This window comes from Zonotrichia albicollis, chromosome 27 (genome assembly GCF_047830755.1).
Source record: "Zonotrichia albicollis isolate bZonAlb1 chromosome 27, bZonAlb1.hap1, whole genome shotgun sequence".
NCBI lineage: Eukaryota > Metazoa > Chordata > Aves > Passeriformes > Passerellidae > Zonotrichia > Zonotrichia albicollis.
The window spans coordinates 9,000,007-9,022,593 of NC_133845.1; positions in this window are offsets into that span (position 1 = coordinate 9,000,007).

Sequence of the window (22,587 nt, forward strand, 5' to 3'; positions counted from 1 at the left end):
GGCCTGTGGCTGGGAGTGGCCGGCTGGCTCCTGAAAATCCACGATACGCAGGATGGTTCCCAGATGAAAGGTGGCACCACTGCCTAGTAGGGCTGGTGTGATAGAGCCATGTGGCTCCTGCAATTTGTCAGCCAGAAGGCGGGCCGCTGAGATTTTCTTCCCGGGAAAATGGCCGTGGTATGTGTTTGGGGCCCTGTGGCTGAGAGTGGCCGGCTGGCTCCTGAAAATCCACGATACGCAGGATGGCTCCCAGATGAAAGGTGGCACCAGTGCAGAGTCGGGCTGGTTTGATAGAGCCAAGTGGCTCCTGCAATCTGCCAGCCAGAAGATGGGCAGGTCTGTTTTACTTCCAGGGAAAAGGGCCGTGGTATGTGTTTGGGGGCCTGTGGTGGGGAATGGCCGGCTGGCTCGTTAAAATCCACGCCCCACATTATTGTTCCCAGATGAAAGGTGGCACCAGTGCCGAGCCGGGCTGGTTTGATAGAGCCAAGTGTCTCCTGCAATCTGCCAGCCAGAAGCGGGGTGGGTGAGTTTTGTTTGCCAGGGAAAAGGGCCGTGGTTTAATTTTCGGGGCCTGTGGCTGGGAGTGGCCGGCTGGCTCCTGAAAATCCACGATACGCAGGATGATTCCCAGACCAAAGGGGCACCAGTGCCGAGTCGGGATGGTTTGATAGAGCCAAGTGTCTCCTGCAATCTGCCAACCAGGAGCGGGGCGGGTCAGTTTTGTTTGCCAGGGAGAAGGGATGTGGTTTCTGTTGGGGGCCTGTGGCTGGGAGTGGCCGGCTGGCTCCTGAAAATCCACGATACGTAGGATGGTTCCCAGACCCAAAGGGGCACCAGTGCCAAGTCGGGCTGGTTTGATAGAGGCAAGTGGCTCCTGCAATCTGCCAGCCAGAAGATGGGCAGGTCAGTTTTGTTTGCCAGGGAAAAGGGATGTGATTTCTGTTGGGGCCCTGTGGCTGGGAATGGCCGGCTGGCTCCTGAAAATCCACGATACGCAGGATAGTTCCCAGATGAAAGGTGGCACCAGTGCCGAGTCGGGCTGGTTTGATAGAGCCAAGTGGCTCCTGCAATCTGCCAGCCAGAAGCGGGGTAGCTGAGTTTTGTTTGCCTGGGAAAAGGGCCGTGGTTTGTTTTCGGGCCCTGTGGCTGGGAGTGGCCAGGTGGCTCCTGAAAATCCATGCCGCGCAGAATGGTTCCCAGACCCAAGGGGGCACCAGTGCCGAGTCGGGCTGGTTTGATAGAGCCATGTGGCTCCTGCAGTCTGCCAGCCAGAAGATGGGCAGGTCAGTTTTACTTCCAGGGAAAAGGGCCGTAGTTTGTGTTTGGGGGCCTGTGGCTGGGAGTGGCCGTCTGGCTCCTGAAAATCCACGATACGCAGGATGGTTCCCAAATGAAAAATGGCACCAGTGCCAAGTCGGACTGGTTTGATAGTACCAAGTAGCTCCTGCAATCTGACAGCCAGAAGATGGGCAGGTCTGTTTTACTTCCAGGGAAAAGGGCCGTAGTTTTTGTTGGGGGCCTGAGGCTGGGAATCGCTGGCTGGCTCCTTAAAATCCACGCCGCTCATGATGGTTCCGAGACCCAAGGTGGCACCAGGTCCGAGTTGGGTTGGTTTGATAGAGCCATGTGGCTCCTGCAATCTGCCAGCCAGAAGATGGGCAGGTCAGTTTTACTTCCAGGGAAAAGGGCCGTAGTTTGTGTTTGGGGGCCTGTGGCTGGGAGTGGCCGGCTGGCTCCTGAAAATCCACGATACGCAGGATGGTTTCCAGACCCAAGGCGCCCCAGTGCCAAATCGGGCTGGTTTGATAGAGCCAAGTGGCTCCTGCAATCTGCCAGCCAGAAGATGGGCAGGTCAGTTTTACTTCCAGGGAAAAGGACCGTAGTTTGTGTTTGGGGGCCTGTGGCTGGGAGTGGCCGGCTGGCTCCTGAAAACCCATGCCGCGCTGGATGGTTCCCAAATGAAAAAAATGGCACCAGTGCCAAGTCGGGCTGGTTTGATAGTACCGCGTGGCTCCTGCAATCTGACAGCCAGAAGATGGGCATGTCTGTTTTACTTCCAGGGAAAAGGGCCGTAGTTTGTGTTTGGGGCCCTGTGGCTGGGAATGGCCGGCTGGCTCCTTAAAATCCACGATACGCAGGATGGTTCCCAGATGAAAGGTGGCTCCAGTACCGAGTTGGGCTGGTGTGATAGAGCCATGTGGTTCCTGCAATCTCTCAGCCAGAAGCGGGGTCGCTGAATTTTGTTTGCCAGGGAAAAAGGCCGTGGTTTTTTATCCGGGGCCTGTGGCCTTGAATGGCCGGCTGGTTCCTTAAAATCCACGCAGCGCAGGATGGTTCCCAGATGAAAGGTGGCACCAGTGCCGAGTCGGGCTGTTTTGATAGAGCCAAGTGGCTCCTGCAATCTGCCAGCCAGATGATGGGCAGGTCTGTTTTACTTCCAGGGAAAAGGGCCGTAGTTTGTTTTTGGGGACCTCTGGCTGGCTGTGGCCGGCTGGCTCCTGAAAATGCACGATACTCAGGATGGTTCCCAGATGAAAGGTGGCACCAGTGCCGAGTCGGGCTGGTTTGATAGAGCCAAGTGGCTCCTGCAATCTGCCAGCCAGAAGATGGGCAGGTCAGTTTTACTTCCAGGGAAAAGGGCCGTAGTTTGTGTTTGGGGGCCTGTGGCTGGGAGTGGCCGGCTGGCTCCTGAAAATCTACGATACGCAGGATGGTTCCCAGACCCAAGGGGGCACCAGTGCCAAATCGGGCTGGTGTGATAGAGCCAAGTGGCTCCTGCATTCTGCCAGCCAGAAGATGGACAGGTCAGTTTTACTTCCAGGGAAAAGGACCATAGCTTTTTTTTGGGGTCTGTGGCCTGGAATGGCCGGCTGGCTCCTGAAAATCCAGGATACGCAGGATGGTTCCCAGATGAAAGGTGGCACCAGTGCCGAGTCGGGCTGGTTTGATAGAGCCAAGTGTCTCCTGCAATCTGCCAGTCAGAAGATGGGCAGGTCAGTTTTGTTTGCCAGGGAAAAGGGATGTGATTTCTGTTGGGGCCCTGTGGCTGGGAATGGCCGGCTGGCTCCTGAAAATCCACGATACGTAGGATGGTTCCCAGACCCAAAGGGGCACCAGTGCCAAGTCGGGCTGGTTTGATAGAGGCAAGTGGCTCCTGCAATCTGACAGCCAGACGATGGGCAGGTCTGTTTTACTTCCAGGGAAAAGGGCCGTAGTTGTGTATGGGGGCGTGTGGTGGGGAATGGCCGGCTGGCTCCTTAAAATCCATGCCGCACATTATTCTTCCCAGACCCAAGGTGGCACCAGTGCCGAGTTGGGCTGGTTTGATAGAGCCAAGTGGCTCCTGCAATCTGCCAGCCAGAAGCGGGGTCGTTGAGTTTTGTTTGCCAGGGAAAAGGGCCGTGGTTTGTTTTCGGGGCCTGTGGCTGGGAGTGGCCGGCTGGATACTGAAAATCCATGCCGCGCAGGATGGTTCCCAGACCCAAGGGGGCACCAGTGCCGAGTCGGGCTGGTTTGATAGAGCCATGTGGCTCCTGCAGTCTGCCAGCCAGAAGATGGGCAGGTCAGTTTTACTTCCAGGGAAAAGGGCCGTAGTTTGTGTTTGGGGACCTGTGGCTGGGAGTGGCCGGCTGGCTCCTGAAAATCCACGATACGCAGGATGGTTCCCAAATGAAAAATGGCACCAGTGCCAAGTCGGGCTGGTTTGATAGTACCAAGTAGCTCCTGCAATCTGCCAGCCAGAAGATGGGCAGGTCAGTTTTACTTCCAGGGAAAAGGGCCGTAGTTTGTGTTTGGGGGCCTGTGGCTGGGAATGGCCGGCTGGCTCCTTAAAATCCACGCCGCGCATGATGGTTCCCAGACCCAAGGTGGCACCAGTGCCGAGTTGGGCTGGTTTGATAGAGCCAAGTTGCTCCTGCAATCTGCCAGCCAGAAGATGGGCAGGTCAATTTTACTTCCAGGGAAAAGGGCCGTAGTTTGTGTTTGGGGGCCAGTGGCTGGGAGTGGCCGGCTGGCTCCTGAAAACCCATGCCACGCTGGATGGTTCCCAAATGAAAAAAATGGCACCAGTGCCAAGTCGGGCTGGTTTGATAGTACCGAGTGGCTCCTGCAATCTGCCAGCCAGAAGGCGGGCTGCTGAGATTTTTTTCCAGGGAAAAGGGCCGTGGTATGTGTTTGGGGCCCTGTGGCTGAGAGTGGCTGGCTGGCTCCTTAAAATCCACGACACGCAGGATGGTTCCCAGATGAAAGGTGGCACCAGTGCCGAGTCGGGCTGGTTTGATAGAGCTAAGTGGCTCCTGCAAACCGCCAGCCAGAAGATGGCCAGGTCAGTTTTACTTCTAGGGAAAAGGGCCGTAGTTTATGTTTGGGGGCCTGTGGCTGGGAGTGGCCGGCTGGCTCCTGAAAATCCACGATACGCAGGATGGTTCCCAGATGAAAGGTGGCACCACTGCCAAGTCGGGCTGGTTTGATAGAGCCGAGTGACTCCTGGAATCTGACAGCCAGAAGATGGGCAGGTCTGTTTTACTTCCAGGGAAAAGGGCCGTAGTTTGTGTTTGGGGGCCTGTGGTGGGGAATGGCCGGCTGGCTCCTTAAAATCCACGCCGCGCATGATGTTTCCCAGACCCAAGGTGGCACCAGTGCCGAGTTGGGCTGGTTTGATAGAGCCATGTGGCTCCTGCAATCTGCCAGCCAGAAGCGGGGTGTGTGAGTTTTGTTTGCCAGGGAAAAGGGCCGTAGTTTGTGTTTGGGGGCCTGTGGCTGGGAATGGCCGGCTGGCTCCTGAAAATCCACGATACGCAGGATGATTCCCAGACCAAAAGGGCACCAGTGCCGAGTCGGGATGGTTTGATAGAGCCAAGTGTCTCCTGCCATCTGCCAGCCAGGAACGGGGCGGGTCAGTTTTGTTTGCCAGGGAAAAGGGCCGTGGTTTGTGTTGGGGGCCTGTGGCTGGGAGTGGCCGTCTGGCTCCTGAAAATCCACGATACGTAGGATGGTTCCCAGACCCAAAGGGGCCCAAGTGCCAAGTCGGGTTGGTTTGATAGAGCCAAGTGGCTCCTGCAATCTGCCAGCCAGAAGATGGGCAGGTCAGTTTTCCTTCCAGGGAAAAGGCCCGTGGTATGTGTTTGGGGGCCTGTGGCTGGGAGTGGCCTACTGGCTCCTGAAAATCCACGATACGCAGGATGGTTCCCAGATGAAAGGTGGCACCAGTGCCGAGCCGGGCTGGTTTGATAGTACGGAGTGGCTCCTGCAATCTGCCAGCCAGAAGATGGGCAGGTCAGTTTTACTACCAGGAAAAAGGGCCGTAGTTTGTGTTTGGGGGCCTGTGGCTTCTAGTGGCCGGCTGGCTCCTGAAAATCCACGATACGCAGGATGGTTGCCAGACCCAAGGTGGCACCACTGCCGAGTCGGGCTGGTTTGATAGAGCCAAGTGGCTCCTGCAATCTGACAGCCAGAAGATGGGCAGGTCTGTTTTACTTCCAAGGAAAAGGGCCGTAGTTTCTGTTTGGGGGCCTGTGGCTGAGAATGGCCGGCTGGCTCCTTAAAATCCACGCCGCGCATGATGGTTCCCAGACCCAAGGTGGCACCAGTGCCGAGTTGGGCTGGTTTGATAGAGCCATGTGGCTCCTGCAATCTGCCAGCCAGAAGCGGGGTATGTGAGTTTTGTTTGCCAGGGAAAAGGGCCGTAGTTTTTGTATGGGGGCCTATGGCTGGGAGTGGCCAGCTGGCGCCTGAAAATCCACGATACGCAGGATGATTCCCAGACCAAAGGGGCACCAGTGCCGAGTCGGGCTGGTTTGATAGAGCCAAGTGGCTCCTGCAATCTGCCAGCCAGACGACGGGCAGGTCAGTTTTGTTTGCCAGGGAAAAGGGTTGTGGTTTCTGTTGGGGGCCTGTGGCTGGGAGTGGCCGGCTGGCTCCTGAAAATCCACGATACGTAGGATGGTTCCCAGACCCAAAGGGGCACCAGTGCCAAGTCGGTCTGGTTTGGTAGAGGCAAGTGGCTCCTGCAATCTACCAGGCAGAAGATGGGCAGGTCAGTTTTACTTCCAGGGAAAAGGGCCGTAGTTTGTGTTTGGGTGCCTGTGGCTGGGAGTGGCCGCTGGCTCCTGAAAATCCACGATACGCAGCATGGTTCCCAGATGAAAGGTGGCACCAGTGCTGAGTCGGGCTGGTTTGATAGTACCAAGTGTCTCCCGCAATCTGCCAGCCAGACGATGGGCAGGTCAGTTTTACTTCCAGGGAAAAGGGCCGTGGTATGTGTTTGGGGGCCTGTGGCTGGGAGTGGCCGGCTGGCTCCTGAAAATCCACGATAAGCGGGATGGTTCCCAGATGAAAGGTGGCACCAGTGCCGAGTCGGGCTGTTTTGATAGAGCTAAGTGGCTCCTGCAATCTGCCAGCCAGAAGCGGGGCCGGTCAGTGTTGTTTGCCAGGGAAAAGGGCCGTGGTTTGTGTTGGGGGCCTGTGGCGGGGAATGGCTGGCTCGCTCCTGAAAATCCACAATACACAGGATGGTTCCCAGACCCAAGGTGGCACCAGTGCCGAGTCGGGCTGGTTTGATAGAGCCATGTGGCTCCTGCAATCTGCCAGCCAGAAGCAGGGTGGGTGAGTTTTGTTTGGCAGGGAAAAGGCCCACAGTTTGTGTTTGGGGGCCTCTCGCTGGGAGTGGCCGGGTGGCTCCTGAAAATCCACGATACTCAGGATGATTGCCAGACCCAAGTTGGCACCACGGCCAAGTCGGGCTGGTTTGATAGAGCCATGTGGCTCCTGCAATCTGCCAGCCAGAAGATGAGCAGGTCAGTTTTACTTCCAGGGAAAAGTGCCGTAGTTTTTGTTTGGGGGCCTGTGGCTGAGAGTGGCTGGCTGGCTCCTGAAAATCCACGACACGCAGGATGGTTCCCAGATGAAAGGTGGCACCAGTGCCAAGTCGGGCTGGTTTGATAGAGCTAAGTGGCTCCTGCAATCTGCCAGCCAGAAGATGGACAGGTGAGTTTTACTTCCGGGGAAGAGGGCCGGTAGTTTGTGTTTGGGGGCCTGAGGCTGGGAGTGGCCGGCTGGCTCCTGAAAATGCACGATACTCAGGATGATTGCCAGACCAAAGTTGGCACCACTGCCAAGTCGGGCTGGTTTGATAGAGCCATGTGGCTCCTGCAATCTGCCAGCCAGAAGATGGGCAGGTCAGTTTTACTTCCAGGGAAAACGGCCGTAGTTTGTGCTTGGGGGCCTGTGGCTGGGAGTGGCTGGCTCGCTCCTGAAAATCCACGATACGCAGGATGGTTCCCAGACCCAAGGGGGCACCAGTGCCAAATCGGGCTGGTTTGATAGAGCCAAGTGGCTCCTGCATTCTGCCAGCCAGAAGATGGACAGGTCAGTTTTACTTCCAGGGAAAAGGACCATAGATTTTTTTTGGGGTCTGTGGCCTGGAATGGCCGGCTGGCTCCAGAAAATCCACGATAGGCAGGATGGTTCCCAGATGAAAGGTGGCACCAGTGCCGAGTCGGGCTGTTTTGATAGAGCCAAGTGGCTCCTGCAATCTGCCAGCCAGAAGATGGACAGGTCAGTTTTACTTCCGGGGAAGAGGGCTGTAGTTTGTGTTTGGGGGCCTGAGGCTGGGAGTGGCCGGCTGGCTCCTGAAAATGCACGATACTCAGGATGATTGCCAGACCCAAGTTGGCACCACTGCCAAGTCGGGCTGGTGTGATAGAGCCATGTGGCTCCTGCAATCTGCCAGCCAGAAGACTGGCAGGTCAGTTTTACTTCCAGGGAAAAGGGCCATACATTGTGTTTGGGGGCCTGTGGCTGGAATGAACAGCTGGCTCCTGAAAATCCACGATACGCAGGATGGTTCCCAAATGAAAGGTGGCACCAGTGCTGAGTCGGGCTGGTTTGATAGAGCCAAGTGGCTCCTGCAATCTGCCAGCCAGAAGCGGGGCGGGTCAGTTTTGTTTGCCAGGGAAAAGGGCCGTTGTTTGTGTTGGGGGCCTGTGGCTGGGAGTGGCCAGCTGGCTCCTGAAAATCCACGATACGTAGGATGGTTTCCAGACCCAAGGGGCCCCAGTGCCAAATCGGGCTGGTTTGATAAAGCCAAGTGGCTCCTGCAATCTGCCAGCCAGAAGATGGACAGGTCACTTTTACTTCCAGGGAAAAGGGCTGTAGTGTTTGTTTGGGCGCCTGTGGCTGGGAGTGGCCGGCTGGCTCCTGAAAATCCACGATACGCAGGATGGTTCGCAGATAAATGGTGGCACCAGTGCCAAGCCGGCTGGTTTGATAGGGCCAAGTGTCTCCTGCAATCTGCAAGCCAGGAGCGGGGTGCGTGAGTTTTGTTTGCCAGGGAAAAGGGCCGTGGTTTGTTTTCGGGAGCCTGTGGCTCGGAATGGCCTGCTGGCTCCTGAAAATCCACGATACGCAGGATGGTTCCCAGATGAAAGGTGGCACCAGTGCCGAGTCGGGCTGGTTTGATAGAGCCATGTGGCTCCTGCAATCTGCCAGCCAGAAGCGGGGTGGGTGAGTTTTGTTTGGCAGGGAAAAGGCCCACAGTTTGTGTTTGTGGGCCTCTGGCTGGGAGTGGCCTACTGGCTCCTGAAAATCCACGATACGCAGGATGATTCCCAGACAAAAGGGGCACCAGTGCCGAGTCGGGCTGGTTTGATAGAGCCAAGTGGCTCCTGCAATCTGCCAGCCAGAAGATGGGCAGGTCAGTTTTACTTCCAGGGAAAAGGGCCGTAGTTTTTGTTTGGGGTCCTGTGGCTGGGAGTGGCCTGCTGGCTCCTGAAAATACACGATACGCAGGGTGGTTCCCAGACCCAAAGGGGCACTAGTGCCAAATCGGGCTGGTTTGATAGAGCCAAGTGGCTCCTGCATTCTGCCAGCCAGAAGATGGACAGGTCAGTTTTACTTCCAGGGAAAAGGACCATAGCTTTTTTTTGGTGGCCTGTGGCTGAGAATGGCCGGCTGGCTCCTTAAAATCCACGCCGCGCATGATGGTTCCCAGACCCAAGGCGGCACCAGTGCCGAGTTGGGCTGGTTTGATAGAGCCATGTGGCTTCTGCAATCTGCCAGCCAGAAGCGGGGTGTGTGAGTTTGGTTTGCAGGGAAAAGGGCCGTAGTTTGTGTTTGGTGGCCTGTGGCTTGGAGTGGCTGGGTGGCTCCTAAAAATCTACGATACGCAGGATGATTCCCAGACCAAAGGGGCACCAGTGCCGAGTCGGGCTGGTTTGATAGAGGCAAGTGTCTCCTGCAATCTGCCAGCCAGAAGCGGGGTGTGTGAGTTTTGTTTGCCAGGGTAAAAGGCTGTAGTTTGTGTTTGGGGGCCTGAGGCTGGGAGTGGCCGGCTGGCTCCTGAAAATCCACGATACGCAGGATGGTTCCCAAATGAAAGGCGGAACCAGTGCTGAGTCGGGCTGGTTTGATAGTACCAAGTGTCTCCTGCCATCTGCCAGCCAGGAACGGGGCGGGTCAGTTTTGTTTGCCAGGGAAAAGGGCCGTGGTTTGTGTTGGGGGCCTGTGGCTGGGAGTGGCCGTCTGGCTCCTGAAAATCCACGATACGTAGGATGGTTCCCAGACCCAAAGGGGCCCAAGTGCCAAGTCGGGTTGGTTTGATAGAGCCAAGTGGCTCCTGCAATCTGCCAGCCAGAAGATGGGCAGGTCAGTTTTCCTTCCAGGGAAAAGGCCCGTGGTATGTGTTTGGGGGCCTGTGGCTGGGAGTGGCCTGCTGGCTCCTGAAAATCCACGATACGCAGGATGGTTCCCAGATGAAAGGTGGCACCAGTGCCGAGCCGGGCTGGTTTGATAGTACGGAGTGGCTCCTGCAATCTGCCAGCCAGAAGATGGGCAGGTCAGTTTTACTACCAGGAAAAAGGGCCGTAGTTTGTGTTTGGGGGCCTGTGGCTTCTAGTGGCCGGCTGGCTCCTGAAAATACACGATACGCAGGATGGTTGCCAGACCCAAGGTGGCACCAGTGCCGAGTTGGGCTGGTTTGATAGAGCCAAGTGGCTCCTGCAATCTGACAGCCAGAAGATGGGCAGGTCTGTTTTACTTCCAAGGAAAAGGGCCGTAGTTTCTGTTTGGGGGCCTGTGGCTGAGAATGGCCGGCTGGCTCCTTAAAATCCACGCCGCGCATGATGGTTCCCAGACCCAAGGTGGCACCAGTGCCGAGTTGGGCTGGTTTGATAGAGCCATGTGGCTCCTGCTATCTGCCAGCCAGAAGCGGGGTATGTGAGTTTTGTTTGCCAGGGAAAAGGGCCGTAGTTTTTGTATGGGGGCCTGTGGCTGGGAGTGGCCAGCTGGCGCCTGAAAATCCACGATACGCAGGATGATTCCCAGACCAAAGGGGCACCACTGCCGAGTCGGGCTGGTTTGATAGAGCCAAGTGGCTCCTGCAATCTGCCAGCCAGACGACGGGCAGGTCAGTTTTGTTTGCCAGGGAAAAGGGTTGTGGTTTCTGTTGGGGGCCTGTGGCTGGGAGTGGCCGGCTGGCTCCTGAAAATCCACGATACGTAGGATGGTTCCCAGACCCAAAGGGGCACCAGTGCCAAGTCGGTCTGGTTTGGTAGAGGCAAGTGGCTCCTGCAATCTACCAGGCAGAAGATGGGCAGGTCAGTTTTACTTCCAGGGAAAAGGGCCGTAGTTTGTGTTTGGGGGCCTGTGGCTGGGAGTGGCCGCTGGCTCCTGAAAATCCACGATACGCAGCATGGTTCCCAGATGAAAGGTGGCACCAGTGCTGAGTCGGGCTGGTTTGATAGTACCAAGTGTCTCCCGCAATCTGCCAGCCAGACGATGGGCAGGTCAGTTTTACTTCCAGGGAAAAGGGCCGTGGTATGTGTTTGGGGGCCTGTGGCTGGGAGTGGCCGGCTGGCTCCTGAAAATCCATGATAAGCGGGATGGTTCCCAGATGAAAGGTGGCACCAGTGCCGAGTCGGGCTGTTTTGATAGAGCTAAGTGGCTCCTGCAATCTGCCAGCCAGAAGCGGGGCCGGTCAGTGTTGTTTGCCAGGGAAAAGGGCCGTGGTTTGTGTTGGGGGCCTGTGGCGGGGAATGGCTGGCTCGCTCCTGAAAATCCACAATACACAGGATGGTTCCCAGACCCAAGGTGGCACCAGTGCCGAGTCGGGCTGGTTTGATAGAGCCATGTGGCTCCTGCAATCTGCCAGCCAGAAGCAGGGTGGGTGAGTTTTGTTTGGCAGGGAAAAGGCCCACAGTTTGTGTTTGGGGGCCTCTCGCTGGGAGTGGCCGGGTGGCTCCTGAAAATCCACGATACTCAGGATGATTGCCAGACCCAAGTTGGCACCACTGCCAAGTCGGGCTGGTTTGATAGAGCCATGTGGCTCCTGCAATCTGCCAGCCAGAAGATGAGCAGGTCAGTTTTACTTCCAGGGAAAAGTGCCGTAGTTTTTGTTTGGGGGCCTGTGGCTGAGAGTGGCTGGCTGGCTCCTGAAAATCCACGACACGCAGGATGGTTCCCAGATGAAAGGTGGCACCAGTGCCAAGTCGGGCTGTTTTGATAGAGCCATGTGGCTCCTGCAATCTGCCAGCCAGAAGATGGGCAGGTCAGTTTTACTTCCAGGGAAAAGGGCCGTAGTTTGTGCTTGGGGGCCTGTGGCTGGGAGTGGCTGGCTCGCTCCTGAAAATCCACGATACGCAGGATGGTTCCCAGACCCAAGGGGGCACCAGTGCCAAATCGGGCTGGTTTGATAGAGCCAAGTGGCTCCTGCATTCTGCCAGCCAGAAGATGGACAGGTCAGTTTTACTTCCAGGGAAAAGGACCATAGATTTTTTTTGGGGTCTGTGGCCTGGAATGGCCGGCTGGATACTGAAAATCCACGATACGCAGGATGGTTCCCAGATGAAAGGTGGCACCAGTGCCGAGTCGGGCTGGTTTGATAGAGGGAAGTGGCTCCTGCAATCTGCCAGCCAGAAGATGGGCAGGTCAGTTTTACTTCCAGGGAAATGCGTCGTAGTTTTTGTTCGGGGGCCTGTGGCTGGGAGTGGCCGGCTGGCTCCTGAAAACCCATGCCACGCTGGATGGTTCCCAAATGACAAAAATGGCACCAGTGCCAAGTCGGGCTGGTTTGATAGTACCGAGTGGCTCCTGCAATCTGCCAGCCAGAAGGCGGGCTGCTGAGATTTTCTTCCAGGGAAAATGGCCGTGGTATGTGTTTGGGGGCCTGTGGCTGAGAGTGGCTGGCTGGTTCCTTAAAATCCACGACACTCAGGATGGTTCCCAGATGAAAGGTGGCACCAGTGCCGAGTCGGGCTGGTTTGATAGAGCTAAGTGGCTCCTGCAATCTGCCAGCCAGAAGATGGGCAGGTCAGTTTTACTTCCAGGGAAAAGGGCCGTAGTTTGTGTTTGGGGGCCTGTGGCTGGGAGTGGCCGGCTGGCTCCTGAAAATCCACGATACGCAGGATGGTTCCCAGATGAAAGGTGGCACCACTGCCAAGTCGGGCTGGTTTGATAGAGCCAAGTGACTCCTGGAATCTGACAGCCAGAAGATGGGCAGGTCTGTTTTCCTTCCAGGGAAAAGGGCCGTAGTTTGTGTTTGGGGGCCTGTGGCGGGAATGGCCGGCTGGCTCTTTAAAATCCACGCCGCGCATGATGGTTCCCAGATCCAAGGTGGCACCAGTGCCGAGTTGGGCTGGTGTGATAGAGCCATGTGGTTCCTGCAATCTGTCAGCCAGAAGCGGGGTCGCTGACTTTTGTTTGCCAGGGAAAAAGGCCGTGGTTTTTTATCCGGGGCCTGTGGCCTTGAATGGCCGGCTGGTTCCTTAAAATCCACGCCGCGTAGTATGGTTCCCAGATGAAAGGTGGCACCAGTGCCGAGTCGGGCTGTTTTGATAGAGCCACGTGGCTCCTGCAATCTGCCAGCCAGATGATGTGCAGGTCAGTTTTACTTCCAGGGAAAAGGGCCGTAGTTTATTTTTGGGGACCTTTGGCTGGCTGTGGCCGGCTGGCTCCTGAAAATGCACGATACTCAACATGGTTCCCAGATGAAAGGTGGCACCAGTGCCGAGTCGGGCTGGTTTGATAGAGCCAAGTGGCTCGTGCAATCTGCCAGCCAGAAGATGGGCAGGTCAGTTTTACTTCGAGGGAAAAGGGCCGTAGTTTGTGTTTGGGGGCCTGTGGCTGGGAGTGGCCGGCTGGCTCCTGAAAATCCACGATACGCAGGATGGTTCCCAGATGAAAGGTGGCACCAGTGCCGAGTCGGGCTGGTTTGATAGAGCCAAGTGGCTCCTGCAATCTGACAGCCAGAAGATGGGCAGGTCTGTTTTACTTCCAGGAAAAAGGGCCGTAGTTTGTGTCTGGGGGCCTGTGGCTGAGAATGGCCGGCTGGCTCCTTAAAATCCACGCCCCACATTATTGTTCCCAGACCCAAGGTGGCACCAGTGCCGAGTTGGGCTGGTTTGATAGAGCCAAGTGGCTCCTGCAATCTGCCAGCCAGAACCGGGTGGTTGAGTTTTGTTTTCCAGGGAAAAGGGCCGTGGTTTGTTTTCGGGGCCTGTGGCTGGGAGTGGACGGCTGGCTCCTGAAAATCCGCGCCGCGCAGGATGGTTCCCATACCCAAGGGGGCACCAGTGCCGAGTCGGGCTGTTTTGATAGAGCCAAGTGGCTCCTGCAATCTGCCAGCCAGAAGATGGGCAGGTCAGTTTTCATTCCTGGGAAAAGGGCCGTAGATTTTGTTTGGGGGCCTGTGGCTGGGAGTGGCCGGCTGGCTCCTGAAAATCCATGATACGCAGGATGGTTTCCAGACCCAGGGGGCCCCAGTGCCAAATCGGGCTGTTTTGATAGAGCCAAGTGGCTCCTGCAATCTGCCAGCCAGAAGATGGGCAGGTCTGTTTTACTTCCAGGGAAAAGGGCCATAGTTTGTGTTTGGGGGCCTGTGGCGGGGAATGGCCGGCTGGCTCCTTAAAATCCATGCCCCACATTATTGTTTCCAGACCCAAGGTGGCACCAGTGCCGAGTTGGGCTGGTTTGATAGAGCCAAGTGTCTCCTGCAATCTGCCAGCCAGAAGCGGGGTGTGTGAGTTTTGTTTGCCAGGGTAAAAGGCCGTAGTTTGTGTTTGGGGGCCTGAGGCTGGGAGTGGCCGGCTGGCTCCTGAAAATCCACGATACGCAGGATGGTTCCCAAATGAAAGGTGGCACCACTGCCGAGTCGGGCTGGTTTGATAGAGCCAAGTGGCCCCTGCAATGTGACAGCCAGAAGATGGGCAGGTCTGTTTTACTTCCAGGGAAAAGGTCCGTAGTTTTTGTTTGGGGGCCTGTGGCCTTGAATGGCCGGCTGGCTCCTTAAAATCCACGCCGCGCATGATGGTTCCAGGACCCAAGGTGGCACCAATGCCGAGTTGGGCTGGTTTGATAGAGCCAAGTGGCTCCTGCAATCTGCCAGCCAGAAGCGGGGTAGCTGAGTTTTGTTTGCCTGGGAAAAGGGCCGTGGTTTGTTTTCGGGCCCTGTGGCTGGGAGTGGCCAGGTGGCTCCTGAAAATCCATGCCGCGCAGAATGGTTCCCAGACCCAAGGGGGCACCAGTGCCGAGTCGGGCTGGTTTGATAGAGCCATGTGGCTCCTGCAGTCTGCCAGCCAGAAGATGGGCAGGTCAGTTTTACTTCCAGGGAAAAGGGCCGTAGTTTGTGTTTGGGGGCCTGTGGCTGGGAGTGGCCGTCTGGCTCCTGAAAATCCACGATACGCAGGATGGTTCCCAAATGAAAAATGGCACCAGTGCCAAGTCGGACTGGTTTGATAGTACCAAGTAGCTCCTGCAATCTGACAGCCAGAAGATGGGCAGGTCTGTTTTACTTCCAGGGAAAAGGGCCGTAGTTTTTGTTGGGGGCCTGAGGCTGGGAATCGCTGGCTGGCTCCTTAAAATCCACGCCGCTCATGATGGTTCCGAGACCCAAGGTGGCACCAGGTCCGAGTTGGGTTGGTTTGATAGAGCCATGTGGCTCCTGCAATCTGCCAGCCAGAAGATGGGCAGGTCAGTTTTACTTCCAGGGAAAAGGGCCGTAGTTTGTGTTTGGGGGCCTGTGGCTGGGAGTGGCCGGCTGGCTCCTGAAAATCCACGATACGCAGGATGGTTTCCAGACCCAAGGCGCCCCAGTGCCAAATCGGGCTGGTTTGATAGAGCCAAGTGGCTCCTGCAATCTGCCAGCCAGAAGATGGGCAGGTCAGTTTTACTTCCAGGGAAAAGGGCCGTAGTTTGTGTTTGGGGGCCTGTGGCTGGGAGTGGCCGGCTGGCTCCTGAAAACCCATGCCGCGCTGGATGGTTCCCAAATGAAAAAAATGGCACCAGTGCCAAGTCGGGCTGGTTTGATAGTACCGCGTGGCTCCTGCAATCTGACAGCCAGAAGATGGGCATGTCTGTTTTACTTCCAGGGAAAAGGGCCGTAGTTTGTGTTTGGGGCCCTGTGGCTGGGAATGGCCGGCTGGCTCCTTAAAATCCACGATACGCAGGATGGTTCCCAGATGAAAGGTGGCTCCAGTACCGAGTTGGGCTGGTGTGATAGAGCCATGTGGTTCCTGCAATCTCTCAGCCAGAAGCGGGGTCGCTGAATTTTGTTTGCCAGGGAAAAAGGCCGTGGTTTTTTATCCGGGGCCTGTGGCCTTGAATGGCCGGCTGGTTCCTTAAAATCCACGCAGCGCAGGATGGTTCCCAGATGAAAGGTGGCACCAGTGCCGAGTCGGGCTGTTTTGATAGAGCCAAGTGGCTCCTGCAATCTGCCAGCCAGATGATGGGCAGGTCTGTTTTACTTCCAGGGAAAAGGGCCGTAGTTTGTTTTTGGGGACCTCTGGCTGGCTGTGGCCGGCTGGCTCCTGAAAATGCACGATACTCAGGATGGTTCCCAGATGAAAGGTGGCACCAGTGCCGAGTCGGGCTGGTTTGATAGAGCCAAGTGGCTCCTGCAATCTGCCAGCCAGAAGATGGGCAGGTCAGTTTTACTTCCAGGGAAAAGGGCCGTAGTTTGTGTTTGGGGGCCTGTGGCTGGGAGTGGCCGGCTGGCTCCTGAAAATCTACGATACGCAGGATGGTTCCCAGACCCAAGGGGGCACCAGTGCCGAGTCGGGCTGGTTTGATAGAGCCATGTGGCTCCTGCAATCTGCCAGCCAGAAGCAGGGTGGGTGAGTTTTGTTTGGCAGGGAAAAGGCCCACAGTTTGTGTTTGGGGGCCTCTCGCTGGGAGTGGCCGGGTGGCTCCTGAAAATCCACGATACTCAGGATGATTGCCAGACCCAAGTTGGCACCACTGCCAAGTCGGGCTGGTTTGATAGAGCCATGTGGCTCCTGCAATCTGCCAGCCAGAAGATGAGCAGGTCAGTTTTACTTCCAGGGAAAAGTGCCGTAGTTTTTGTTTGGGGGCCTGTGGCTGAGAGTGGCTGGCTGGCTCCTGAAAATCCACGACACGCAGGATGGTTCCCAGATGAAAGGTGGCACCAGTGCCAAGTCGGGCTGTTTTGATAGAGCCATGTGGCTCCTGCAATCTGCCAGCCAGAAGATGGGCAGGTCAGTTTTACTTCCAGGGAAAAGGGCCGTAGTTTGTGCTTGGGGGCCTGTGGCTGGGAGTGGCTGGCTCGCTCCTGAAAATCCACGATACGCAGGATGGTTCCCAGACCCAAGGGGGCACCAGTGCCAAATCGGGCTGGTTTGATAGAGCCAAGTGGCTCCTGCATTCTGCCAGCCAGAAGATGGACAGGTCAGTTTTACTTCCAGGGAAAAGGACCATAGATTTTTTTTGGGGTCTGTGGCCTGGAATGGCCGGCTGGATACTGAAAATCCACGATACGCAGGATGGTTCCCAGATGAAAGGTGGCACCAGTGCCGAGTCGGGCTGGTTTGATAGAGGGAAGTGGCTCCTGCAATCTGCCAGCCAGAAGATGGGCAGGTCAGTTTTACTTCCAGGGAAATGCGTCGTAGTTTTTGTTCGGGGGCCTGTGGCTGGGAGTGGCCGGCTGGCTCCTGAAAACCCATGCCACGCTGGATGGTTCCCAAATGACAAAAATGGCACCAGTGCCAAGTCGGGCTGGTTTGATAGTACCGAGTGGCTCCTGCAATCTGCCAGCCAGAAGGCGGGCTGCTGAGATTTTCTTCCAGGGAAAATGGCCGTGGTATGTGTTTGGGGGCCTGTGGCTGAGAGTGGCTGGCTGGTTCCTTAAAATCCACGACACTCAGGATGGTTCCCAGATGAAAGGTGGCACCAGTGCCGAGTCGGGCTGGTTTGATAGAGCTAAGTGGCTCCTGCAATCTGCCAGCCAGAAGATGGGCAGGTCAGTTTTACTTCCAGGGAAAAGGGCCGTAGTTTGTGTTTGGGGGCCTGTGGCTGGGAGTGGCCGGCTGGCTCCTGAAAATCCACGATACGCAGGATGGTTCCCAGATGAAAGGTGGCACCACTGCCAAGTCGGGCTGGTTTGATAGAGCCAAGTGACTCCTGGAATCTGACAGCCAGAAGATGGGCAGGTCTGTTTTCCTTCCAGGGAAAAGGGCCGTAGTTTGTGTTTGGGGGCCTGTGGCGGGAATGGCCGGCTGGCTCTTTAAAATCCACGCCGCGCATGATGGTTCCCAGATCCAAGGTGGCACCAGTGCCGAGTTGGGCTGGTGTGATAGAGCCATGTGGTTCCTGCAATCTGTCAGCCAGAAGCGGGGTCGCTGACTTTTGTTTGCCAGGGAAAAAGGCCGTGGTTTTTTATCCGGGGCCTGTGGCCTTGAATGGCCGGCTGGTTCCTTAAAATCCACGCCGCGTAGTATGGTTCCCAGATGAAAGGTGGCACCAGTGCCGAGTCGGGCTGTTTTGATAGAGCCACGTGGCTCCTGCAATCTGCCAGCCAGATGATGTGCAGGTCAGTTTTACTTCCAGGGAAAAGGGCCGTAGTTTATTTTTGGGGACCTTTGGCTGGCTGTGGCCGGCTGGCTCCTGAAAATGCACGATACTCAACATGGTTCCCAGATGAAAGGTGGCACCAGTGCCAAGTCGGGCTGGTTTGATAGAGGCAAGTGGCTCCTGCAATCTGACAGCCAGACGATGGGCAGGTCTGTTTTACTTCCAGGGAAAAGGGCCGTAGTTGTGTATGGGGGCGTGTGGTGGGGAATGGCCGGCTGGCTCCTTAAAATCCACGCCGCACATTATTCTTCCCAGACCCAAGGTGGCACCAGTGCCGAGTTGGGCTGGTTTGATAGAGCCAAGTGGCTCCTGCAATCTGCCAGCCAGAAGCGGGGTCGTTGAGTTTTGTTTGCCAGGGAAAAGGGCCGTGGTTTGTTTTCGGGGCCTGTGGCTGGGAGTGGCCGGCTGGATACTGAAAATCCATGCCGCGCAGGATGGTTCCCAGACCCAAGGGGGCACCAGTGCCGAGTCGGGCTGGTTTGATAGAGCCATGTGGCTCCTGCAGTCTGCCAGCCAGAAGATGGGCAGGTCAGTTTTACTTCCAGGGAAAAGGGCCGTAGTTTGTGTTTGGGGACCTGTGGCTGGGAGTGGCCGGCTGGCTCCTGAAAATCCACGATACGCAGGATGGTTCCCAAATGAAAAATGGCACCAGTGCCAAGTCGGGCTGGTTTGATAGTACCAAGTAGCTCCTGCAATCTGCCAGCCAGAAGATGGGCAGGTCAGTTTTACTTCCAGGGAAAAGGGCCGTAGTTTGTGTTTGGGGGCCTGTGGCTGGGAATGGCCGGCTGGCTCCTTAAAATCCACGCCGCGCATGATGGTTCCCAGACCCAAGGTGGCACCAGTGCCAAATCGGGCTGGTTTGATAGAGCCAAGTTGCTCCTGCAATCTGCCAGCCAGAAGATGGGCAGGTCAATTTTACTTCCAGGGAAAAGGGCCGTAGTTTGTGTTTGGGGGCCTGTGGCTGGGAGTGGCCGGCTGGCTCTGAAAATCCCCAATACACAGGATGGTTCCCAGATGAAAGGTGGCACCAGTGCTGAGTCGGGCTGGTTTGTTAGAGCCAAGTGGCTCGTGCAATCTGCCAGCCAGAAGCGGGGTGGGTGAGTTTTGTTTGCCAGGGAAAAGGGCCGTGGGTTTTTTTCGGGGGCCTGTGGCTGGGAGTGGCCGGCTGGCTCCTGAAAATCCACGATACGCAGGATGGTTCCCAGATGAAAGGTGGCACCACTGCCTAGTAGGGCTGGTGTGATAGAGCCATGTGGCTCCTGCAATTTGTCAGCCAGAAGGCGGGCCGCTGAGATTTTCTTCCCGGGAAAATGGCCGTGGTATGTGTTTGGGGCCCTGTGGCTGAGAGTGGCCGGCTGGCTCCTGAAAATCCACGATACGCAGGATGGTTCCCAGATGAAAGGTGGCACCAGTGCAGAGTCGGGCTGGTTTGATAGAGCCAAGTGGCTCCTGCAATCTGCCAGCCAGAAGATGGGCAGGTCTGTTTTACTTCCAGGGAAAAGGGCCGTAGTTTGTGTTTGGGGGCCTGTGGTGGGGAATGGCCGGCTGGCTCGTTAAAATCCACGCCCCACATTATTGTTCCCAGATGAAAGGTGGCACCAGTGCCGAGCCGGGCTGGTTTGATAGAGCCAAGTGTCTCCTGCAATCTGCCAGCCAGAAGCGGGGTGGGTGAGTTTTGTTTGCCAGGGAAAAGGGCCGTGGTTTAATTTTCGGGGCCTGTGGCTGGGAGTGGCCGGCTGGCTCCTGAAAATCCACGATACGCAGGATGATTCCCAGACCAAAGGGGCACCAGTGCCGAGTCGGGATGGTTTGATAGAGCCAAGTGTCTCCTGCAATCTGCCAACCAGGAGCGGGGCGGGTCAGTTTTGTTTGCCAGGGAGAAGGGATGTGGTTTCTGTTGGGGGCCTGTGGCTGGGAGTGGCCGGCTGGCTCCTGAAAATCCACGATACGTAGGATGGTTCCCAGACCCAAAGGGGCACCAGTGCCAAGTCGGGCTGGTTTGATAGAGGCAAGTGGCTCCTGCAATCTGCCAGCCAGAAGATGGGCAGGTCAGTTTTGTTTGCCAGGGAAAAGGGATGTGATTTCTGTTGGGGCCCTGTGGCTGGGAATGGCCGGCTGGCTCCTGAAAATCCACGATACGCAGGATAGTTCCCAGATGAAAGGTGGCACCAGTGCCGAGTCGGGCTGGTTTGATAGAGCCAAGTGGCTCCTGCAATCTGCCAGCCAGAAGCGGGGTCGCTGAGTTTTGTTTGCCTGGGAAAAGGGCCGTGGTTTGTTTTCGGGCCCTGTGGCTGGGAGTGGCCAGGTGGCTCCTGAAAATCCATGCCGCGCAGAATGGTTCCCAGACCCAAGGGGGCACCAGTGCCGAGTCGGGCTGGTTTGATAGAGCCATGTGGCTCCTGCAGTCTGCCAGCCAGAAGATGGGCAGGTCAGTTTTACTTCCAGGGAAAAGGGCCGTAGTTTGTGTTTGGGGGCCTGTGGCTGGGAGTGGCCGTCTGGCTCCTGAAAATCCACGATACGCAGGATGGTTCCCAAATGAAAAATGGCACCAGTGCCAAGTCGGACTGGTTTGATAGTACCAAGTAGCTCCTGCAATCTGACAGCCAGAAGATGGGCAGGTCTGTTTTACTTCCAGGGAAAAGGGCCGTAGTTTTTGTTGGGGGCCTGAGGCTGGGAATCGCTGGCTGGCTCCTTAAAATCCACGCCGCTCATGATGGTTCCGAGACCCAAGGTGGCACCAGGTCCGAGTTGGGTTGGTTTGATAGAGCCATGTGGCTCCTGCAATCTGCCAGCCAGAAGATGGGCAGGTCAGTTTTACTTCCAGGGAAAAGGGCCGTAGTTTGTGTTTGGGGGCCTGTGGCTGGGAGTGGCCGGCTGGCTCCTGAAAATCCACGATACGCAGGATGGTTTCCAGACCCAAGGCGCCCCAGTGCCAAATCGGGCTGGTTTGATAGAGCCAAGTGGCTCCTGCAATCTGCCAGCCAGAAGATGGGCAGGTCAGTTTTACTTCCAGGGAAAAGGACCGTAGTTTGTGTTTGGGGGCCTGTGGCTGGGAGTGGCCGGCTGGCTCCTGAAAACCCATGCCGCGCTGGATGGTTCCCAAATGAAAAAAATGGCACTAGTGCCAAGTCGGGCTGGTTTGATAGTACCGCGTGGCTCCTGCAATCTGACAGCCAGAAGATGGGCATGTCTGTTTTACTTCCAGGGAAAAGGGCCGTAGTTTGTGTTTGGGGCCCTGTGGCTGGGAATGGCCGGCTGGCTCCTTAAAATCCACGATACGCAGGATGGTTCCCAGATGAAAGGTGGCTCCAGTACCGAGTTGGGCTGGTGTGATAGAGCCATGTGGTTCCTGCAATCTCTCAGCCAGAAGCGGGGTCGCTGAATTTTGTTTGCCAGGGAAAAAGGCCGTGGTTTTTTATCCGGGGCCTGTGGCCTTGAATGGCCGTCTGGTTCCTTAAAATCCACGCAGCGCAGGATGGTTCCCAGATGAAAGGTGGCACCAGTGCCGAGTCGGGCTGTTTTGATAGAGCCAAGTGGCTCCTGCAATCTGCCAGCCAGATGATGGGCAGGTCTGTTTTACTTCCAGGGAAAAGGGCCGTAGTTTGTTTTTGGGGACCTCTGGCTGGCTGTGGCCGGCTGGCTCCTGAAAATGCACGATACTCAGGATGGTTCCCAGATGAAAGGTGGCACCAGTGCCGAGTCGGGCTGGTTTGATAGAGCCAAGTGGCTCCTGCAATCTGCCAGCCAGAAGATGGGCAGGTCAGTTTTACTTCCAGGGAAAAGGGCCGTAGTTTGTGTTTGGGGGCCTGTGGCTGGGAGTGGCCGGCTGGCTCCTGAAAATCTACGATACGCAGGATGGTTCCCAGACCCAAGGGGGCACCAGTGCCAAATCGGGCTGGTGTGATAGAGCCAAGTGGCTCCTGCATTCTGCCAGCCAGAAGATGGACAGGTCAGTTTTACTTCCAGGGAAAAGGACCATAGCTTTTTTTTGGGGTCTGTGGCCTGGAATGGCCGGCTGGCTCCTGAAAATCCAGGATACGCAGGATGGTTCCCAGATGAAAGGTGGCACCAGTGCCGAGTCGGGCTGGTTTGATAGAGCCAAGTGTCTCCTGCAATCTGCCAGTCAGAAGATGGGCAGGTCAGTTTTGTTTGCCAGGGAAAAGGGATGTGATTTCTGTTGGGGCCCTGTGGCTGGGAATGGCCGGCTGGCTCCTGAAAATCCACGATACGTAGGATGGTTCCCAGACCCAAAGGGGCACCAGTGCCAAGTCGGGCTGGTTTGATAGAGGCAAGTGGCTCCTGCAATCTGACAGCCAGACGATGGGCAGGTCTGTTTTACTTCCAGGGAAAAGGGCCGTAGTTGTGTATGGGGGCGTGTGGTGGGGAATGGCCGGCTGGCTCCTTAAAATCCATGCCGCACATTATTCTTCCCAGACCCAAGGTGGCACCAGTGCCGAGTTGGGCTGGTTTGATAGAGCCAAGTGGCTCCTGCAATCTGCCAGCCAGAAGCGGGGTCGTTGAGTTTTGTTTGCCAGGGAAAAGGGCCGTGGTTTGTTTTCGGGGCCTGTGGCTGGGAGTGGCCGGCTGGCTCCTTAAAATCCACGCCGCGCATGATGGTTCCCAGACCCAAGGTGGCACCAGTGCCGAGTTGGGCTGGTTTGATAGAGCCAAGTTGCTCCTGCAATCTGCCAGCCAGAAGATGGGCAGGTCAATTTTACTTCCAGGGAA